A 24,403-nucleotide genomic window follows, 5' to 3' on the forward strand; every position below is an offset into this window, starting at 1 on the left:
TGACTATGTTTACATGGTTTATTATTATTATTATTATTTATCATATATTTATTTGACCCTCTAACCTTAGCATTCACTATTCTAAATCTAAATCATTTAATAATACGTCAGATATAGGCCATAACAACAACAACGAAAAAAAAATACTTAAAATATGTATTTATTTTTATCACCTTTGTCTGTACTTTATTATAATAAAAAACAGTAATTTTAAACACAAACACACACTGCTCAGTTTTTATGTAGTAAAATCTGTACCATTAAGCGTTATCACCTTACTGCCCTAATGTAAGGAATTATTATTATTATTATATAAAACATTTTCTTTTATGTGGATATTGGAAGCGAGTGAAGTAGGTAAATAATATTAACAGAAAAAATTTATTTTGTGTCGAATGAGAGACCCAACTTTAGTTTCAGTTTTATTCTAGCCTAAAATGATCATTCGTTTTGGCTTGTGAATTTATATCTTTTAATTATATTTTCTAAATACTGTTAAATTTAAAGGATTTGTTGTGGAGGGAGGGGAACTTAAATAGCCTGACAATGTTTACATTGTTTATTATTATTATTATTATTTATCATATATTTATTTGACCCTCTAACCTTAGCATTCACTATTCTAAATCTACTCTTAAAAAAAATAAAAATACTACATCGGGACTCCGAAGGGCGTTTCGCAAATCATTTGAGATCAGGACTTCGGAGTGAGTTTGCAAAACATTTAATAGATCGGGACTCCGAAGCGCCTTTCACGAATCATTTGAGATCACTTCGGAGTGAGTTTGCAAAATATTTGATTCAGATCGGGACTCCGAATCGCGTTTCGCGAATTATTTGAGATCAGGACTTCGGAGTGAGTTTGCAAAACATTTAATAGATCGGGACTCCGAAGCGCCTTTCACGAATCATTTGAGATCACTTCGGAGTGAGTTTGAAACGATTTGATTCAGATCGGGACTCCGAAGCGCGTTTCCCGAATCACTCCCACCCAGCAATGCCTTGTTGAAAAGACATCAAAAAGATGTCATTGGCAGACATCGTTATAATGTCCATCTTAATTCTAAAGCCTTACATTTAATTTCAAGAATAAATTAATTATTAGGCTATTTAAAAATGTAATTATAGGCCTATTATTAGCCTATTAATAATTACTCTCAAAATAGGACAACTGACAAAAAAGTAACAACAAAACACATTTAATAATACGTCAGATATAGGCCATAACAACAACAATGAAAAAAAAATCTATTTAATATATATCTATTTATTTTTAGCACCTTTGTCTGTTCATTATCATAATAAAAAACAGTAACTTTAAACACAAACACACACTGCTCAGTTTTTATGTAGTAAAATCTGTACCGTTAAACGTTATCACCTTACTGGCCTGATGTAAAACATTTTCTTTTATGTGGATATTGGAAGCGAGTGAAGTATGTAAATAATATTTACAGAAAACTTTGATTTTGTGTCGAATGAGAGACCCAACTTTAGTTTCAGTTTCTTCTAGCCTAAAATGATAATTCGTTTTGGCTTGTGAATTTATATCTTTTAATTATATTTTCTAAATACTGTTAAATTTAAAGGATTTGTTGTGGAGGGAGGGGAACTTAAATAGCCTGACTATGTTTACATTGTTTATTATTATTATTATTATTTATCATATATTTATTTGACCCTCTAACCTTAGCATTCACTATTCTAAATCTACTCTTAAAAAAAATAAAAATACTACATCGGGACTCCGAAGGGCGTTTCGCAAATCATTTGAGATCAGGACTTCTGAGTGAGTTTGCAAAATATTTGATTCAGATCGGGACTCCGAATCGCGTTTCGCGAATTATTTGAGATCAGGACTTCGGAGTGAGTTTGCAAAACATTTAATAGATCGGGACTCCGAAGCGCCTTTCACGAATCATTTGAGATCACTTCGGAGTGAGTTTGCAAAATATTTGATTCAGATCGGGACTCCGAATCGCGTTTCGCGAATTATTTGAGATCAGGACTTCGGAGTGAGTTTGCAAAACATTTAATAGATCGGGACTCCAAAGCGCCTTTCACGAATCATTTGAGATCACTTCGGAGTGAGTTTGCAAAAGATTTGATTCAGATCGGGACTCCGAAGCGCGTTTCCCGAATCACTCCCACCCAGCAATGCCTTGTTGAAAAGACATCAAAAAGATGTCATTGGCAGACATCGTTATAATGTCCATCTTAATTCTAAAGCCTTACATTTAATTTCAAGAATAAATTAATTATTAGGCTATTTAAAAATGTAATTATAGGCCTATTATTAGCCTATTAATAATTACTCTCAAAATAGGACAACTGACAAAAAAGTAACAACAAAACACATTTAATAATACGTCAGATATAGGCCATAACAACAACAACGAAAAAAAAAATTTAAGATATATATTTATTTTTATCACCTTTGTCTGTACTTTATTATAATAAAAAAACAGTAATTTTAAACACAAACACACACTGCTCAGTTTTTATGTAGTAAAATCTGTACCATTAAGCGTTATCACCTTACCGCCCTAATGTAAGGAATTATTATTATTATTATGTAAAACATTTTCTTTTATGTGGATACTGGAAGCGAGTGAAGTAGGTAAATAATATTAACAGAAAAAATTGATTTTGTGTCGAATGAGAGACCCAACTTTAGTTTCAGTTTCATTCTAGCCTAAAATGATCATTCGTTTTGGCTTGTGAATTTATATATTTTAATTATATTTTCTAAATACTGTTAAATTTAAAGGATTTGTTGTGGAGGTAGGGGAACTTAAATAGCCTAACTATGTTTCCATTGTTTATTATTATTATTATTTTTATTTATCATATATTTATTTGACCCTCTAACCTTAGCATTCACTATTCTAAATCTACTCTTTAAAAAAAAAAAAAAAAAAAAAACTAGATCGGGACTCCGAAGGGCGTTTCGCAAATCATTTGACATCAGGACTTCTGATTGAGTTTGCAAAATATTTGATTCAGATCGGGACTCCGAATCGCGTTTCGCCAATTATTTGAGATCAATACTTCAGAGTGAGTTTGCAAAACATTTGATAGATCGGGACTCCGAAGCGCATTTCGCGAATAATTTGAGAGCACTTCGGAGTGAGTTTGCAAAAGATTTGATTCAGATCGGGACTCCGAAGCGACTTTCGCGAATTATTTGGGATCAGGAATTTGGAGTGAGTTTGCAAAACATTTGATTCAGATCGGGACTCCGAAGCACGTTTGGCGAATCACTCCCACCCAGCAATACCTTGTTGAAAAGACATCAAAATGACGTCATTGTCAGACGTAGTTAAAATGACCATCTTAATTCTAAAGCCTTACATTTAATTTCAAGAATAAATTAATTATTAGTCTAAGTAAAATTTTAATTAAAGGCCTTTAATTAGCCTATTAATAATTAATCTCAAAATAAGACAACTGACAAAAAAAGTAACAACAAAACACATTTAATAATACATCAGATATAGGCCATAACAACAACAATGAAAAAAAATCTATTTAATATATATCTATTTATTTTTATCACCTTTGTCTGTTCATTATCATAATAAAAAACAGTAACTTTAAACACAAACACACACTGCTCAGTTTTTATGTAGTAAAATCTGTACCGTTAAGCGTTATCACCTTACTGCCCTGATGTAAAACATTTTCTTTTATGTGGATATTGGAAGCGAGTGAAGTATGTAAATAATATTTACAGAAAACTTTGATTTTGTGTCGAATGAGAGACCCAACTTTAGTTTCAGTTTCTTCTAGCCTAAAATGATAATTCGTTTTGGCTTGTGAATTTATATCTTTTAATTATATTTTCTAAATACTGTTAAATTTAAAGGATTTGTTGTGGAGGGAGGGGAACTTAAATAGCCTGACTATGTTTACATTGTTTATTATTATTATTATTATTTATCATATATTTATTTGACCCTCTAACCTTAGCATTCACTATTCTAAATCTACTCTTAAAAAAAATAAAAATACTACATCGGGACTCCGAAGGGCGTTTCGCAAATCATTTGAGATCAGGACTTCTGAGTGAGTTTGCAAAATATTTGATTCAGATCGGGACTCCGAATCGCGTTTCGCGAATTATTTGAGATCAGGACTTCGGAGTGAGTTTGCAAAACATTTAATAGATCGGGACTCCGAAGCGCCTTTCACGAATCATTTGAGATCACTTCGGAGTGAGTTTGCAAAATATTTGATTCAGATCGGGACTCCGAATCGCGTTTCGCGAATTATTTGAGATCAGGACTTCGGAGTGTGTTTGCAAAACATTTAATAGATCGGGACTCCGAAGCGCCTTTCACGAATCATTTGAGATCACTTCGGAGTGAGTTTGCAAACGATTTGATTCAGATCGGGACTCCGAAGCGCGTTTCCCGAATCACTCCCACCCAGCAATGCCTTGTTGAAAAGACATCAAAAAGATGTCATTGGCAGACATCGTTAAAATGTCCATCTTAATTCTAAAGCCTTACATTTAATTTCAAGAATAAATTAATTATTAGGCTATTTAAAAATGTAATTATAGGCCTATTATTAGCCTATTAATAATTACTCTCAAAATAGGACAACTGACAAAAAAGTAACAACAAAACACATTTAATAATACGTCAGATATAGGCCATAACAACAACAACGAAAAAAAAATATTTAAGATATATATTTATTTTTATCACCTTTGTCTGTACTTTATTATAATAAAAAACAGTAATTTTAAACACAAACACACACTGCTCAGTTTTTATGTAGTAAAATCTGTACCATTAAGCGTTATCACCTTACTGCCCTAATGTAAGGAATTATTATTATTATTATGTAAAACATTTTCTTTTATGTGGATACTGGAAGCGAGTGAAGTAGGTAAATAATATTAACAGAAAAAATTGATTTTGTGTCGAATGAGAGACCCAACTTTAGTTTCAGTTTCATTCTAGCCTAAAATGATCATTCGTTTTGGCTTGTGAATTTATATATTTTAATTATATTTTCTAAATACTGTTAAATTTAAAGGATTTGTTGTGGAGGTATAGGGAACTTAAATAGCCTAACTATGTTTACATTGTTTATTATTATTATTATTTTTATTTATCATATATTTATTTGACCCTCTACCCTTAGCATTCACTATTCTAAATCTAAAAAAAAAAAAAAAAAAAAAAAAAACCTAGATCGGGACTCCGAATCGCGTTTCGCCAATTATTTGAGATCAAGACTTCAGAGTGAGTTTGCAAAACATTTGATAGATCAGGACTCCGAAGCGCATTTCGCTAATCATTTGAGATCACTTCGGAGTGAGTTTGCAAAAGATTTGATTCAGATCGGGACTCTGAAGCGGCTTTGCGAATTATTTGGGATCAGGAATTTGAAGTGAGTTTGCAAAACATTTGATTCAGATCGGGACTCCGAAGCACGTTTGGCGAATCACTCCCACCCAGCAATACCTTGTTGAAAAGACATCAAAATGACGTCATTGTCAGACGTAGTTAAAATTACCATCTTAATTCTAAAGCCTTAAATTAAATTTTTAATTTCAAGAATAAATTAATTATTAGGCTAAGTAAAATTCTAATTAAAGGCCTTAAATTAGCCTATTAATAATTACTCTCAAAATAGGACAACTGACAAAAAAAGTAACAACAAAACACATTTAATAATACATCAGATATAGGCCATAACAACAACAATGAAAAAAAAATCTATTTAATATATATCTATTTATTTTTATCACATTTGTCTGTTCATTATCATAATAAAAAACAGTAACTTTAAACACAAACACACACTGCTCAGTTTTTATGTAGTAAAATCTGTACCGTTAAGCGTTATCACCTTACTGCCCTGATGTAAAACATTTTCTTTTATGTGGATACTGGAAGCGAGTGAAGTATGTAAATAATATATACAGAAAAATTTGAAAAAAATTTGATTTTATGTTGACATTGTTTATTATTATTATTATTTATCATATATTTATTTGACCCTCTAACCTTAGCATTCACTATTCTAAATCTACTCTTTAAAAAAAATAAAAATACTACATCGGGACTCCGAAGGGCGTTTCGCAATTCATTTGAGATCAGGACTTCGGAGTGAGTTTGCAAAACATTTTATAGATCGGTTTGATAGTTTCTCTTTTCTTCAACTCGAATTACGCTTTTGTTACTTGGGAGTCGAGTAATAACGAATAATTCGTTTGTTCTGCAATACATTATACACATACGGAGTTAAAAATGTGCTCTTTTCTGATCCCAATGTCAATAATTTCACAATTTCAGATAAATACTATTTCTTATGTAATATTGATAGGCTACTTTCCTATTTATGTCTTCTTGCCATTCTGTCATGTTAATGAAGATGACACGAAAATCCCAATTTTCAATGCTTGAAATTTCAGTTCTTTTCGACAAGGGGGTGGAAAATAGTAAAGTCCATCTATTTTCAAAGCTGAATGTTACGTTCCCACTTTTTAACTAGTCTAGGGGAATGGAGGAATATGTAACAAAGAAAAGGAAAATCCACATGGAGCCTCTGGTCCCAGTCCCAGCTCTGAAGAACACTGCCAACCACCAAAGGATCCACTATAATTCGATTTATTATACTTCTTTAATACATGCAGGAGTAGCAAGAACACAGAAAACAGGCTTCAGGAGGGGGCATAGCCAAAATAACAAACAAAACAGCAGCTTACTCCATTTTGAAACTAACTTACCGAGCACAGGGAAAAATAAATAACAAAAAGACAATATACTTCCTTAACTACCTAACTGGTCCAAAAAACAGGAGAAAAGGAGTTAAAAGAAATGGGCACCCTCCTCCCTACAAGTTATAAAGTAGACAAGTTAAATATTGAAGACAGGACTACAGAAGTATTAGCAATATTGAGTGGAGTTCAACAGTCTAGGTGGGAGCAGCAAGCAACAGTACACAAACTGAAACTCTAGCACAAAATTGGCATTAGGCATCAACTAACAACAGTACCAAAACCACAACACTAGTCTGGGGCTGCACAGAGGGTCCATGCAGGGAGAGGGAGATGGCTCAATCTTTCTCCTTTCCTCTCTCTTCCAACTGTGCTTTCTCGGTGCTTTTATAGCTGGTTCCTCTCTCTGGAGGAGCCAGTGAATGAGTTGATTGGTCATCACGAGTATCAGGTGTCAGTAATCAGCTCCTATCAGCACAGCACAGGAGAGAAAAGATGACTGAGAACAAACAAAAGCTCTTGACTGACCCCAGAACAGTACAACCTACGTCACAGGACGTAACACTGACAAATAGCATTACAAATGCTGACAAAAATAAAATCTGGGCAGAAATCACTCAAAAAATAAACGATGCTAGCTATGGATATGGACAAATCCCAGACAAAGTCAGGAATAAGTGGAGGGACTCCGCAAGTGTGACAAAACAGAGGGCTGTGGCACGTAAGAGGGAAGCAAACAAGACTGATGGGGTATCAGTTCAGTTCCTCCTGTCCCTACAGAGGAAGAGACAGTTTTGGCCATCCTGAGCCAAATGCTTTAAATTCAGTTGTACTGCATTATCATGCTGTTGGAAATTTATGGAGGTGGTGGGTGATGGAAGCACACTTGACTGTTTTGTGTGGGACACTTCTGCAGTTTGCAGGTGGCTGAAGAGGGTGCATGGCTTTGGTGATAGCTGGCTGCTGGGAGACATGTCCTCTTCGCCCATTCGTCCTTTCACCTGTGCAGCATCCAGCCACCACTGCAGTTTAAATCATTTGTTTAATCTGACATAATTGCTGTTAAATATTTGGTTTCTTTGCTGATATGTATTAAATGAACACTTAAAAACATAAAAAAAAAACTTTTGCAAACAGTATAAACCGTCTCTCTCTCTCTCTCTCTCTCTATATATATATGTATTCACACACAAACACATTTGTAGAGAGTATTTTCTATATTCTAATCCTGTAGAAACAACAAACAACTCACTTATTTATAATTTGTTTTGTTACTTTATTTAGGTACATTCATTTAAAATTAAAAATTAATTTACTATAAAAATAGGCCAACTGTAATTTGAGGGTTAACATTTTATATAAGTGAAAACCTCTAACACACTGTTTTACCAATGTTTTTAAATTAAAATGATACAAAGATAAGTCACTTGACAAACTCACCGTTTCTTCGCACAAACGAAACAATGGCTGTGTTCTAATCGGCAAGATTAATGCTTTCAGAGGGCACTTCGAAGGGAGAATAATCGCGATGGCCACGCTGCTATAGTTTCAAACTGAATTTGTAATAATAATAAAAAGGCGATTTATGTGATAAACTTAACCCAGATAGCATACATATCCGGGCCTCATCTGGGCCAACTATGGCACATCTGGCTCAGTTCTGGCAGCGGCAGAGGTTATATGGGCCATCTCTGGCCACACACATCAAGCCGGTTTTAGTTTGAGTTGTGGCTTGGTGTATGTGGGCCAGATATGGCCTATACCAGGTGACCAGATGTGCCATTTTCTGAAGACATGTCCTGGCAGATCACCTTACTTTACCAGTCAGTGGTTCTAAAACTATTTTGAGTACTGGACGCCCATAATATTTCAGGACACGTAATATAAATACATACACACATTTATTTGACCTACACGGACCTGTTATGAAGCTGCAATGTTATTCGATTTTTTTTACATTTTTGTACCATGTCCTCTGGTGTGACACCATGTCCTTTGAACTTTTTCGGAACCACTACAAATTTTTTATGCTTTGTTGTGCATTAATATGACACCCCTAAATTATATATATTTTTTATTAAAAAGTGCATGTTAAGCTACATAATCCTAGAAAATTTTGTAAATGTGTCTTGCCACTAATGACAGGTTAGCTTGGAATAGCAAGGTCATTAATTGACAGAAAAGGCTGAAACGTCCTTTGGTGTGATAAAAAAAAAAAAAAAAAAGTTCTCCATTGTGACACCTGTACTGTCACACCACAGGACAAAGTTTATTTTAAAATCATTTTAAATAATTAAATAATATTTGTTTAACTCCTATTTTATACTTTTAAATGCAATAATTACATTCATTAAAATTAAGCTCTAATCATCAAAAAAAGTAAAAAATAAATTATGAATCTTTAGAATATATGACAATTTCACTTTTTAATAAAAAAAATTACAAAAAAGGAACTTTTTTCATGATATTCACATTTCTTCAAGCTGCACCTTACACACACACACACACATATATGTATCGCTATCGCTATCACTGCCCCCACCCTCTGGAACTCACTCCCTACATCCATCAGAAACTCGGACTCACTGCCAAACTTCAAATCAGTACTCAAAACCCACCTGTTCAAACTAGCTTTTCCCTAAACCCTTGTTGTTTTGTTTTGTTTTGTTTTGTTTGTTTCCCCATGTGAAGCGTCTTTGAGTGTCCAAAAAAGCGCTATACAAGTTTGATGTATTATTATTATTATTATTATATACACCCCACCCAGCAAAAACTCGTTGAAAAGACGTCGAAAAGACGTCATTGGCAGTCGTCTAAACAACGTTAAAATTTAGTTGAAAAGTGAAAGGTGAAACGACGTCTTTTTCATGTCGTCAAAAAGACGTCTATAAATAGACGTCCAAATTACGTTTAAATGTGGTTGAAAAGTGAAAGGTGAAACAACGTCTTTTTCAGGTTGTCAAAAAGACGTCTATAAATAGACGTCCAAATTACCTTTAAATGTGGTTGAATAGTGAACGGTGAAAAGACGTCTTTTCCAGACCTAATTACAACCATGAATTATTTGTCATATTCCTAATTAGTGAAAATAAGACAATTCACAGTATATTGACACATTTATTGACACATTACATCTTTCATGTAAAATCTTGATCACATCTTAAGCTTCTTTTGATTAAACAGACCGTAAAAACTGTAATATTGTGAAATATAACTACAGAAATAATTGTTTTCTATGTGGATGCATTGTAGAATGTAATTTATGCCTGTAAACTGAAATTTTTAACACAAATACTTCAGTCTTCAGTATTACATGATCTTCAGAAATCATTATAATATACTGATTTGCTGCTCAAGAAACATTTCTGATTATTATCAGTTTAAAACCGTTGTGCTGCCAAATATTTTGTGGAACCCATTACATTTGTCCATATTTTTTTAATAGACCTTGCAAAAGAGTAGTATTTATTTAGATTTTTTTTTTTATCAATTTAAAAGGCTTTACTATAAACTTATCAAATTAATCCATGTTTCTGTATAAATATATTTTTTCAAGACAAATAAACTATGACCAATTATAACCACATTAGAACAACCAAAAATTTTAATTCTGTCATTAATTACTTACCCTCATGTTGCCCCAAACCCATAACACCCTTTTGTGCAGAACACAAATTAAGATATTTTTTTAACAGATGCCTTGTGTACAAAAAAAACCCAAACAAACAATAACAACAGCAAAAATAATCTATTCAGAAATTATGACTCCCCAATGGATTTTCACAAAAATCTCAGATTTCATTAAAAAGTTCCGCATTTATGTTTCAAGGATGAACAAAAGTCTGGTTTGGAACAACATAAAGGTGAGTGAGGAAAATCTTTGGTTAAACTAACACATTAGGTAAATGGGGTTCCCACAGGGGCACCAGTAGATCTCTGCCTGATCTCTGATCTTCTGCTTCTTCTGCTCCTTCCTCCATCCTAATTCTGGATTAATGAGCCACGGCAGATGTTTCCACTTTGAATGCTTTAGCCTCGCTCTTTTTTCTGCAGCATCTAAAGTGAGAAAGAAAACCGTAACTAAAATGTAAATTAATAATAAAAAAACAATGTTTGTCCAAAATGTACAAATTAAAGTGTACTCATTCTTTATGAGGGATTATTAACTAATCAGTATGTCAGGGGTTGTCAGCTCTGGCCATTAAGGTGAGACTTAGGTCTCTGCAGAGTAAAAGTGGGCGTTTATGACTTTGTGGGTGTTTTCAAACTGCTGGGTGTTTCTAAATCATGCAATCAAAATGATCCCCCTTACCTAAACCCCACCCTAAACCTACCGTCACTATGATGTCAGCCAATCAGGTATCATGGTCTAAAAACACCCTGATCTGGTAACTCCCATTACTTTAGTACAGAGACATATGCTTGGATTAAGGTCCACTGTCATGCAGAGTTTACGTCTCAATCAGCTTCACAGTTTGCCAAGTTGTGAATATATCGTGTACATAAATGTAGGTACTGGTAAGCACTGTGGCTCACTATACACTGGTGGCTATGTCTGTCCTCATTGTACAACATCACTACTGACATTAATGCACAACAATAAAACTGATATCTTACTTTAATGCTATTTACAGCACATTATGATGAATACTTTATTACATGTATGTGCAAGATTTAATTAATAAATTAATTGGAAATGTTTACTAGATTAGACATTACCTGTCTAGTGATATGTTTATGCTGAAATATATTATTGGTGTCATGATTCTGCCCTCGTGTCCTTGATTTTTCCTAGTCTTGAGGCAGGATCATGACAGACCCATGTTTTGTGTACAAGCGCATGGCCTTGTCTTTGGGCCATGTGCTTGTGTTGTCTCGTTCCCTTGCCCCGCCCCCCTTGTTAACCTAGTCGTGTCTTGATTGTCCTATCTGTAACACCTGTCGTGTCTTGATTAGTACCCCTATTTAGATCTCCTAGTGTGCTCTGTCTTGCGTCGGTTCATTGTGTTACTTATGTGCTTCTCAGATGTGTTCCACACTGGTGACTGTGATTGTATCCTGTATACCGTGAGTGTTTGTTTATAGTTAGTGTTTAGTGTCTTTATCTGGTCAGCCCTGTCTTGTTTGGTTATTTAGTCCTTACCCTAGCCCTTGTTTTCCCCCTCGTGGGTTTTTGTTTCCCCTTTTTGTAATAAACCCTTTGTTTGAGAATCCCTGTCTGCACCTGAGTTCCTCCCTTACCAAGATCCTGACAATTGGTTTGTGTTTTAAAATCTATTACGTGTTTTCTTATAGCGAATTATCAGTGCACCGTAAAATGAAAATAGTGATTGAGGCAGCCCTTCACCACTGAGTACTGAGCAACGGACCTGAGTGAAACCCACCCAGTGTTTACGTCCACACCTGATCACACTCACCTGTCTGTGACTTATAGTTAGCGAAACTGAAGACCTTGATTAATGTGTTCAGGTGCACTGCACTAGGTTGGTGCAAAACTCTGCATGTAAAAGGACCTTGTGAGACAATGAGATCTCCTGCAATATGTTCTGAACATTCACTATAAAGAGACAGAATGACTTACAACACTGGTGTCCAGTCCTGGGCTGGAGGACCACCGTTCTGCAGAGTTTCTGCTGATCCTTGATCAGCTGCTCAGGTCTGCTTTACTGGGGTTGGAGCTAAACTCTGAAAAAAGAGAAGACAACCAATATTATAATGTTAAAAAGTTAAACAACGTTAAATAATTTGATCCATAAATATGCACAACATCTGAAAATGCACAAAGATGAGAAGAAAGAACTTTCAACATTGAAAAATAAGAAGCAATATTAAATCACACATGCATTTTCTTTTCTTCTTATTATTCCTCTTGCAATAAGTTTATCAACAATTACCTTGTGGTTTATCAATGATTTTCAGTCTCTGAAATAGAAAAGATCCATCAATGATGAACTATTATTTACCCCGTTTATATCTGCGAGGTGTTCATAACACATTTTACCAGTGTGTTAAGATCAGTAATTATGACTGTCGAATGTCAGACTTGACTCAATGTATTCTGCCCCCAAACATATTAGACTATCAGTCGAATATCGGCAAGATTTAAAAATTCTGATTCAACTATGAAAAACCTTAGTCAAGGACACCCCTAGTAATTTCAAATATTACTATTTTACTGTATTTTAATCAAATAAATGCAGCAGTGGTGAGCATAAAAGATTTATTTTAAATACATTTTTAAATAATATTTTCTATTTATCTTCCACCTTTATTTGATCCTCTAACTTTAACACTCACTATTCTAATTCTATTCTTAAAAAAAATCTAACTACCTTTCTAATCTTTTTGTATTATATTTTCTTTACATTTATTATGCAATTGTGTGTATGTGTGTGTGTACGAGTAAAGACCTCTAACTAGCTTGTTCTACTCTTTTTTTTAATTCTGTTTTTTCTTTATTTATTATATTATTTAAAATCCCATGCTATGTGTACCGTGTTAAGCTAACTGAGACTTGTTATAGCACTATAACATTGCTTATATATCATTGCTCTTGTTTTTGATTGCTTCCACTGTCTTAATCTGTAAGTCGCTTTGGATAAAAGAGTCTGCTAAATGAATAAATGTAAATGTAAATACATGATAAATCTGACCCTTAAACGTTTGAATAATAGTGTATGTCTGAGGTATTACTTACTAGTTATATGTTTCATAATGTCTAAAAATGTTCTTCAGCTGGATACAGGCACGGCCATCAGCATGGAAGAATCTAGAACATAAACAATCTGTCATTCTGTCAATCTGTCTAAGCCAACAATATTTATTATACAATGCCATGTTTATTATAAATAAACTATAGCAGAGGTGAAATGCAGAAAAGAAAATTAATTTACAGATTATACAAAAAAATTAAAAGAATAATAACAGAATTTAAAGTTTTAGGTTTACTAATCGATTAATACTCTTACAGTGTGGACATCAAAATAACTAACATGCAAACAAACACACACACACACATTATGAAAATATTATATAAACACACACATATATAAGAAAATGACAGATTCATGCTGATGTAGGCGAAATATATTGTGAAAAATGCATATAAAGTTACCTCTTGTAGTTAGCATTACAGTTGAGATGCTAACGGACTTTTCATGAAGACACTGACCATTTCTATAAACTACATTTTCAACGAAAGCGTGTCATTTACATGAAAGAAAGTTTCAGGGACACTTTTATGTAACATTTGTGTAATTTAGGGATTAAACTTACCTGAAATTAGTGAAAACCACCATGAGAGACAGCGTCTGTTCAGCTGCTTGACGGTTGAGCTGAGCCCCGTTTCCATGGTGACTCCAGTACAGCGCGTGACCATCAAGTGTTTTCAAAATATATTTAAATATATTTAACAGTGCGATCAGACATGATGTCTAATTTCTTCACTAGTTTATGTTAATGGCTTTGTGGTGCGAAATAAAAGTTTTTTTTTCTGCTAAATTTGGACTAAAGCCCATTTACATCTATTTTTGGGCTAAATTAAAAAAAAAAAAAAAAAAAAGACGTTAAATGTCGCTATTTGGGCTTAATTTGGACCAAATCCGACGGACCAAACGAAGACCAATTTTCAACGTCGCTTTTTGGGCTTAATTTGGACCAAATCCGACGGACCAAATGAAGATCAATTTTCAACGTCGCTTTTTGGTCTAAAAGATTGCCATGACGGGCCGACTTGATTTAGACCAGAAAACGACGTCCAAATGACGTCTGGTGCTGGGTGGGACACACACACACACATGCATACATACATATATGAGTGTTCCTAAAAGCAACAATACAAAATCTTAAACTATAAAAGTGCCACTTTGTCCCACTATTATGTGCAGGCCTGGAATTTTGCACTGGGCTATAGAACTACAAAATGAATTTTAAATTACCAATATCATGATTGAATGACATTTTGAATTATGTAGTGATCTAATTCTATCCACCAAGCAATTGTATGTGAATGTGTGAGACTTATGGTCATGGTTATAGGGAAATAACAAGAAGAACAAAGTGCAGTAAACGGTAAAACTGTTTGCACTACAAACCAGTACGTTCATAATTAAGACAATACATTAAAAATAACATGGTAATACAGCAGTTTGCAACAGTAAACAGCAAAACAAGCTGTTTGTACAGCTAATATAGCTGGAATGACACCGAAAGCCAGACACATTACATTTACAAATGGCCGCGCCCCCTCTTACAGAAAAAAAATAAGGGGCATATGTTTATTCATATGTTTATTTATGTAACGTAAGCGTGTGACTTTTAATTCGTGACTTGCTTTCATGGGCGTGCGCCGCGCGCGGACCGGATGGAGTTGCCATGGAAACGGAGCGCAACACTGCACGTCACGAGGAAACACCCCGTTTCTCGCTGATTACACTGTTTTCAGGTGAGTTAAGTCCATAAAATCTTATAACTGTTGTTGACACTTCTCTTACTTGTATTTGACTCGCTTCTGTTGTTTATTTACTTTATAGGAATGGTTTAATGTCTTCGAAAAAGTCCGTTAGCATTTCTACCGTTTTCAGACGACGTATCGTCAGGTATGATAACTCTGTTGTGCTCTTATTTATGAAAGTTTGGGCTTTTAATCAAATCTTCATCTGTAGATGATAGCTTGTGACTGTTTTGTTGGTAATCTTTCAATGGATGATTGGAAATTGCTTAATTTATTTAACCTTAACATTTACACTTTACTGTTTATCGATGACGTCACGTTATCAAGGAGCGCGAAAATTGGCAGAAAACTAAAGTTGTTTTGATCTTTTATGGTAAACATAAAACTGTTCTGCGATTTCAAGAGTAACAAAATAATCCTTCTACAACAGAAGGGAGTTTTCAAGATTTCAATATTTCTGAAGGGAGCTGCTGACAGAGATGTAGGAAGCGCTGAAAAGGTTAAGTAACCTAATATGCATTTTTTTCACAACATATATCGCAATGAATCTGTTATTTTATTTATTAATTTTTTGCATTTCACCTGCTCTAGCTTGTTTACATCTAATAAACCTGGAACTGCAGACTAAATATTGTTGGCTCTGTGTCAAATTGCTTGTTTTGTTCCTAGATTCTTCAGTGCTGATGGCCTGAAGTGAACCTACTGTAAGACAACATCTCCAAGATGCTATTGACCACAAGACTAGTACAGTAAGTCAAACCTCAAATATACAGTACACTAGTGTTCAAAAGCTTGAAGTTGATACAATTTGTAATAATTATCTTCTGCTCACCTCTGTAGTAATTATTTGATTAAAATATGTAAAAAGAGTAATATTGTGATATATTATTACAATTTAAAATAGCTGTTTTCTATGTGAATACATTATAAACTAATTTATTCCTGTGATGTGCAGAGTATTTTCAGCATCATTCCTCCAGTCTTCAGTGTCACATGGATCCCTCAGAAATGCTGATTTGCTGCTCAAGAAACTTGTTATCAGCGTTGAAACAGTTGTGCTGCTTCATTTTTTTTGTGGAAACCGTGATGCATTTCATTTTTCAGGATTCACAGATGAATACAAAGTTCAAAAAACCTGGATTTATTTGAAACAGATGATTTTGAACAATTTGATGCATGTAACACTAACATTCAAATGTTTGGAGTCTATGTAACAACGAATCCAACAAAAAAAAAATTCAGCACGTCTGTATTTTAACATTGATCATAATCAGAAATGTTTCTTGAGCAGTAAATCATCATATTAGAATGATTTCTGAAGATGTGACACTGAAGACTGGAGGAATGATGCTGAAAATACAGCTTTGATCAAAGGAATAAATGACATTTTAACATAATATTCACATAGAAAAGAGTTGTTTTGAATTGTAATAGTCAAAGTGTTACTATTTTACTGTAATTTGATTCAATAAATGGAGCCGTGGTGAGCATAAGAGATTTTTTATAAAGGCATAAAATATCTTACAGACCCCAAACTCTTGAATGGTTGTGTAAATTACAGTTATGATGTTCCTCCCAGTTAAACTTTATTAAACTGTATTAAATGTTACTCTGGCATATGCAGTCCATTCTATAGAGACTGTGTCTGTTCCCCAAAAACAGACAACAAATAATATGTTTATTAAGGGATCTAGAAAAATGATTTTCATTTAAACCTACTAGATTAAAAATAGTACTCAATGTACTCCATTGATGAAATAGTAAAAGTGCACATTGCCTGAAATGATTTGAACAGCAGCTATGCTAATCTTTCTCCCTTTGCCTTCCTGTTTCTGCAAATGTCCATCCCAGGGTTATTAGAAACTGCACAGCACAGGACTTGCAGGACTTGTGAGGACTTCAGATGATACCAGTACTCAAAAGACCTTAGATGATGGCAACTATAGATGGACATACAAACTACCGCCACTGCAAAAAAGGTAATGTTAATTTGAAAGAGCTGTGTCATAGTATCAAGGGATCCCTTATCAGTTCTGCTTTCAGTACTGGAGAGTAAAAGATCTTTTTTTTTTTGTTTGATGTTTTTTGTTTGATGTTTTTATTAGTACATATACGTTATCTTGCACATTTTATCTCCCCAACAGATTCTAATTTGAAAGAAGTTTATAATGCATGTTCGCTACTCCCAATTCAGAAGACTGAATCAGCCTGTGTATCTGAATGTTTCTCATACTCGCTCCTCTCTGCCACGTCTGAATTTGGGATTTTCCTTAGCTGTCAGTTATAAACGTCAAAATTAAAAGAAATAAACATTTGAAATATATCAGTCTGTGTGTAATGAATAAATATAATATACAAGTTTCACTTTTTGAATGGAATTAGTGAAATAAATCAACTTTTTGATGATATTCTAATTATATGACCAGCACCTGTATATCATTGCTCTTTTGTTGATTTTGATTGCTTCCATTGTCCTCATTTGTAAGTTGCTTTGGATAAAAGTGTCTGCTAAATGTAAATGTAATGTTAATGTGTATTTAACTATATTTATAAATATTTATCTGTATTTTTTATTTTGTAATAATGTAAATGTATTTGTTTTATATCTATACATGCAGTTGTATTCATGTATGTATATTTATTTGTCTAATTTTTATATTTTAATAAAGCAGTTTAGACTACATGAGTGTTTTCTTTATTCTGGATGAATTACATATTCTTTTGTGTCTAGAAAGGGTAAATATGGGCCATATCTAACCCAGAAGTCAGCCACAACTGGGACGGATCTGGGCCACATCTCAGAAATGGCGTGGTTGACATCTGAGATGTGGCCCAGATCTGGTTCAGTTGTGGCTGACATATGTCAGCCAGACTCAGGTGGAGTCATCGCCGTCATTCCGCGCTGTATGTGGGCCAGAAGAATATGGGAGATATGGGCCAGAACTGGGCCACATGTCATTTGCTATCTGGGAAACGACAACTTTAAGTCTTTTAAATCTCTCAAAGTGGATGGTGAAATCTTCTAAAGGAATAGGGCACAGGGTCGATAACTCTGAATAGCACACAGCCCAGATGCGGCGCAATCAATGACGTCAACACAGCAAACTAACGACGAACTATGCCTCTAACCACGGAGGAGTGGCGCCAAGATGGCGTAGTGATAAGGCGTTTTTCTTGAGTGGAGGTACGGCAACGTGTTTTCTTGCAAAAATTATGTATGTAGTGCATATTTTCCCCCAATTATAAATTGAATAATTTATGGATTCGTTACAATAACATAGAAAGACGATTTGAACATACAAAACAGAACTTTATCGCTGTCGTCGAACAATTCTGAAAAATTAGCTTGCAAAAGGTCTGCTAGCAAAATGTCGGTCAAAAAGCAGATGTCTGCGCTGGAAGGGATGGAAGTGGACCACGCTAAAGAAAAGCGAAAAATTGAGGAAACTCATTCATACGCCTGTAAAGTTGGAGGAAGATGTGAATCTTCTCCTAGTACACCAAGTAAGACCCCAGCACCGAAAAAAAACAAAAAATGTCGACCCAGCCGCGGCTTCAGAGCCAAGCTTAATGGAAGTCCAGAACAACATTATTCAGATTCTTTCAGAAAAAATCAATAACCGAGCTGACCACCTGGAAATAATGATAAAGAACAACTCCAAAGAAATTGAGAGCATCTGCGAAAGTTTAAACTCGATTCATTCTGATGTTATGGGTCTGAAAAATGAAAATGAAAGTCTGAAAAAAGAAAATATGGAAATGAAGAAAAAAGCTGCAGAACTGGAACAGCGGATGAACGACCAGGAACGATACAGCCGTAGGTGGTGCCTGCGACTTCATGGGGTGGCTGAAAACTCCTCGGAAAAGGTGAAGGAGAGAGTGAAGGAGATCTGCAGAGCTGTGGTCCCAGAGGAGCAGAGGAACGAAGTGACGGCGGCGGTGGACATCGTACACCGACTCGGCCGACTCAGAGCCGCGGAGGATCAGCGGGGGAATCCACGGCCGATCATCATCAGATTTATTTCAAGAACGGCGAGGGATCTCATTTGGAAACACGCCAGGCAGAGTCCCTTTCTGCAAACTCGAGGCTTACACTTCAAGGAGGATCTCACAGCCGCAGACAAGGAAGCAAGGAGTCGATTGTGGCCCGCGGTGGACCAAGCCAGAAAAGAAGGCAAAGCCGCTTATTTCAGCGGGGCAAGAGCGTTCATCGATGGCAGAGAAATACGTCCAACTTAGATGTAGTCTATAACAGGTAGGCTAGTTCGTTTTGAAAATGTTTACATTTTGTTTATAAAGTTTTTCAGCTTTATCTTTTGTCGTGATAAAGAAAAGCTTTACGGGGACTTTAGAGTTTGATAAATAATTCCAGAGTGTAATATGTCTATTTAACCCAAATGTGAAAATAGGATGGTTTATGCAAAAGTTCAATTTAGTTATGCAAGAAACCTATAGAAAACACTAAAGTTAAACAAGTACTTTTGTCTTTTTTTTCTGGATGTCTCTTTATGTTTGTTCTGTCAATGCCAGAGGTTTAAGAGATTTACTTAGAAGGAAAGCTTTTTTTTTGTACTGCAGAGCTAAAAATGCAGACTTTTATTTTACTCAAGAAACTCATGCATGTGCAGCAGATGAATCTTTTTGGAAGAACCAATGGGGGAGTGAAATATGGTTTTCGAATGGAGATAATCGATCAGCAGGCGTGGCTATTTTAAAAGGAAACTTTAAGGGGCAAATTCTACATAGTGAAAAAGACGTTTCAGGAAGATTAATTATTTTAGTATGTGAATTGGAACAGAAACAATTTATAATGGTTAATATTTATGCCACCAATGACAAAATTAGAAATCAGACTCTCTTTAAAAATGTGGAGGCAAGAATTTGTCAACTTAATTTAAAATTTTCAGAAGCTAAGGTCTTATGGGGAGGTGATTTTAATACAGTTTTTGATGATAACTTGGATAGATGGCCTCCAAAACCTGCAAACATAAATTGTGAACTTAGAAATACATGTTTGCGTCTAGGACTTATGGATATTTGGCGTGAAAGGAACAAATCACAGAGAATGTATACTTGGAGCAATAGAAGTCTGTCTTTGCAGTCACGCATAGATTTTTGGCTCATTTCCAATGACCTTGAAGATAAGGTCAAAGATGTGATGATAGAACCAGCCATATTAACTGACCATAAATTATACTTATTAAAATTTACTTGAGCAATTGTTTTTCTCAGAATAATACTTCCAGTTACTGGAAACTTAACAACTCATTACTTAACAACTTAGATTTTAAACTAGAAATTAGTAGGATCATTGAAAAATTTTGGAAACAAGCCTGTAATTCTGGTAACTATGGACAAAATTGGGAACTAACAAAATTTGAAATTCGCAAGATGGCTATTAAAAAAGGGAAGTATTTAGCAAAGCAAAAAAGAGAAAATGAATCACAAGTCATTAAAGCAATATTAAATTTACAAATAAAATCTAACGGTAATCTTAATGAACATGAGAAAGAAAATCTGATTTTATTACAAAGTAAACTAGACGATATATACATAGAAAAAACTAAAGGTGCCTTTGTGAGATCCAGATGTAAATGGATTGAAAAAGGAGAGAAAAATACAAAGTACTTTTTTGGATTAGAAAGGAGAAATGCTGAATATAATACAATAAGTAATTTGTCAGTCAATGGAAGTATTACCTATAATCATAAGTTAATCTCAAAACATGTTTCTAGCTTTTATAAGGATTTATACTCATCTGCTTCCACAGGTTCTGGCATAGATTCTTTTTTAAATAACATCTCCACAAATGCTAAGAAAATAAATGAAGAATTTAGAGAGATTTGTGATGGAAGAATTTCCTTACCTGAACTGGTGGAATGTGTTAAACTTTTAAAAGACAATAAAACTCCCGGGAATGATGGCTTGACGGGAGAATTTTATAAACTATTTAATGATAAACTCTCTCCTTTCCTGCTGTCTGTGTTTGAAGAAGCCATTGAAAAAGGTGAACTTCCTCCGACTATGAAACAGGGTGTGATTACTTTAATTCCTAAACCAAATAAGAATAAATTACACATTGAAAACTGGAGACCTATTAGTTTACTTAACAATGATGCAAAGTTATTTGCTTTAATTTTTGCAAAAAGACTTAAACGTAGCCTGAATCAAATTATAGATGAAGAACAATCTGGCTTTATGCCCAAAAGACACATAAGCAATAACATACGTTTAATTTTAGACATGATAGATTACAGTGACCTCCTTCCGAATGATAGCTTCATACTATTCATTGACTTTTATAAAGCTTTTGACACCATCGAGCATAACTTTATATTAAAATCTATTTCCTTTTTTGGTTTTGGTAAATATTTTCATAAGGCAATTCAAACCTTATATAATGGATGTTCTAGTTCTGTTAAACTGAAAACAGGCACATCAGAAAGATTTAGTATATCACGTGGTATTAGACAAGGCTGCCCGGTGTCTCCATTTTTGTTTCTCTTAGTTGCTCAAACAATGGCTACACACATAAAAATGTCTCCCTTTTCAGGAATTAATGCTGTTGGTAAAAAGTTTAAAATATGCCAACTTGCAGATGACACAGCCATCTTTTTAAGTGACCGAAACCAAATTGGGACTGCAGTAAATAGTATAAAAAAATTTAGTGATGTATCAGGATTGGTAATGAACATTAATAAATCAGTTTTGTTCCCCCTGAAAAATTGCAATCTGGCCAGTTTTGATGGAATACCAATTAATGAAAAAGTGACATATCTTGGAATTGTAATTTGTAAAAATAAAGAGGAACGTCATAAATTAAATTTTGATCCAATTGTTAAAAAAATACAATCTAAACTAAATTCATGGTTAATGAGAGACTTGTCTCTATTTGGCAGGGTCTTAATATCAAAGGCAGAAGGTATATCACGCTCTGTATATGTTGCCTTATCGCTGGATATCCCAAAAAATACAATTAAAGAATTGGATAAAATACTGTATGATTATATCTGGAGGAAAAAACCCCATTATCTAAAAAAAGATGTTATCACAGGATGTAGAGACCAAGGTGGTTTGGAAGTGCTGGATTTTCATACTATAAATAATACTTTTAAAATTAAATGGATTATAGAATTCTTGAAAAGCCCTGACAGCATCTGGAACGCTTTTCCATCATTTCTGTTTAATACTCTTGGTGGCATAAATTTTCTACTGAAATGTAATTTTTCTATTGATAAAATTCCCTTGAAATTAGCTGACTTCCACAAACAAGCCCTTCTATCTTGGATAATGATCTATGAACACAACTTTAGTCCACATAGATACTTTATTTGGAATAATAAAGAAATTCTTTATAAAAAGAAGTCTCTGTTTTTTCAGCCATGGTTTGATAGAGGAATTCTGTTGGTAGGACAGTTATTGAACAAAGATGGTTTACTCATGTCATATTCAGAATTTCTTCAAAACTTTAACTTCCCAGTGACACCAAAAGAATACGCAGTTGTATTTGATGCAGTCCCTACAGGTTCACTTCAAATACTAAAACACATATCATTTACAGATATTAGTGCTGAAGTTAATAGAATTTTTATTGGAGATAAAGACATTACAAAGAAAGCATACACCAATAAGTATATTAGAAATCAAATTTCATGTTCAGTTCCACCTGCTGCAAAGTTTTTTTGGTTTTCAACCATGGGTGATTTAAATTGGGAAAAGGCAAATACTATTATTTATAAATATTGTATTAATAATAAAATAAAAGAAGTTTCATTTAAAATTTTACATCAAATTTATCCTGTTAAAGATACGCTAAGAAGATTTAAAATAAACATAGAAGAGTCTTGTGTCTTTTGCCAATCAAATAGGGAGACTATTTTTCATTTATTTTATCACTGTATGTACACGAAAAAATTTTGGTCTGATTTGGAAGAATTTATAATCACAAAATTGAATGTAAACATCAGAATCAATATTTTTGATGTCATGTTATACTTTTATTTATGTGGTTTGCCCAAAAATTTAATTTTTGTTATTCAACTGTTTATTATCTTCGGAAAATACCATATTCACAAATGTAAATGGTCTAATTCACAACCTAGCTTTAATGTATTTCATCTGGACTTTAAAACATATTACAAAACAATAGAAAACATGCAAAATATGAAGGCTACAAGAACATTTCATCTCCTGAAGGAACTGAATATATTTTAATTTTCCCCTTCTATAAATTAATATGTTATTATCCTCTGGTCTGTACATTTCTTTTTTTTGTTGTGCAGGTTGCACAGTAGTTGTAGTGTTCTCTGTACCTATTGTCCTGTGCATTGTTCATAATAAAATTTTGAAGAAAAAAAAAAAAAAAAAAAAGAAAAAAAAAATGCCTCTAACCACAGGTGGAGAGCTGTCGTTCCAATGACACAAGTTTGCGATGCAGTTAGCGAAAATTCGTTTGAACTATGGTTTCGGGAAACACCAAATCGTTGAACTACGTTGGTAACGACGGAACTTGCGACCATAGTTGGCTAACGATGCTTGGTGCGTTTCCCATACAACGACGTAGCTCGCAGATTAACCACAATAGTACGATGCATCTTTATGAAAACGAACGACCTAGTCACGACTGTTTCCCGAAACCATGGTACCTGTGTCGCAGATCCATAGTTCAAACTACGGCTGCATCCGAAAACTTAGGCAGGTGACTTGCTGCCTTGCTGTCTAATCAGGCAATGACTTTGCAGGCAGCGTTTTTGCACGAAGACACCTCGTGAAACGGATTTCGGACAGGCTTTTGAGGCGGAGTAATGGTTTAATGATCTACAACAAAATATACAGAGCTTTGGTTATAACTAAGTGGAAATTTCATTACTGCAATATTAATTTCTCGCTAGAAATTACATAAAAAGTGGAAAACATTGTTCAGAAACATACATTTACACACAAACTGACCACCGACCGCAACTTTCAGACGCCATCTTTATTTTTTAGCTTAACTGTCGCAGAACGGAACGCACAGGATTGTGGGATATCAAAGGCAGCGAAGGATACATCTATGCTGCCTTCAAAAACCGACCATTTGAAGGCAACTCAGGAGACAGGAAATGAAGCTGACATTGATCTCGGACGTGCCTTGATGTCTTCCTACCTTGGAATGCGTCCTCCGAAGGCAGCATTTTTCAGTTTTCGGATGCAGCCTACGTTGGTTTGAGCCG

General features: G+C 34.4%; 2 long non-coding RNA genes across 2 annotated transcripts; one reads left to right on the forward strand and one right to left on the reverse strand.

The window, feature by feature from the left end:
- Positions 1-9,842: 9,842 nt before the first annotated feature.
- On the reverse strand, positions 9,843-14,520 carry LOC127963393 (uncharacterized). The gene is made up of 6 exons (XR_008154800.1): positions 14,015-14,520; positions 13,854-13,922; positions 13,437-13,508; positions 12,634-12,661; positions 12,321-12,424; positions 9,843-10,795 (listed from the first exon to the last, which is right to left on the reverse strand). It is a non-coding gene; the product is annotated as an uncharacterized LOC127963393 (long non-coding RNA).
- Positions 14,521-15,618: 1,098 nt separating this feature from the next.
- LOC127963394 (uncharacterized) lies at positions 15,619-17,872 on the forward strand. Its single transcript, XR_008154801.1, has 4 exons — positions 15,619-15,690; positions 15,861-15,940; positions 17,043-17,170; positions 17,336-17,872. It is a non-coding gene; the product is annotated as an uncharacterized LOC127963394 (long non-coding RNA).
- The last annotated feature ends 6,531 nt before the right edge of the window (positions 17,873-24,403 follow it).

The sequence above is a fragment of the Carassius gibelio genome, chromosome B8 (genome assembly GCF_023724105.1).
Source record: "Carassius gibelio isolate Cgi1373 ecotype wild population from Czech Republic chromosome B8, carGib1.2-hapl.c, whole genome shotgun sequence".
Taxonomy (NCBI): domain Eukaryota; kingdom Metazoa; phylum Chordata; class Actinopteri; order Cypriniformes; family Cyprinidae; genus Carassius; species Carassius gibelio.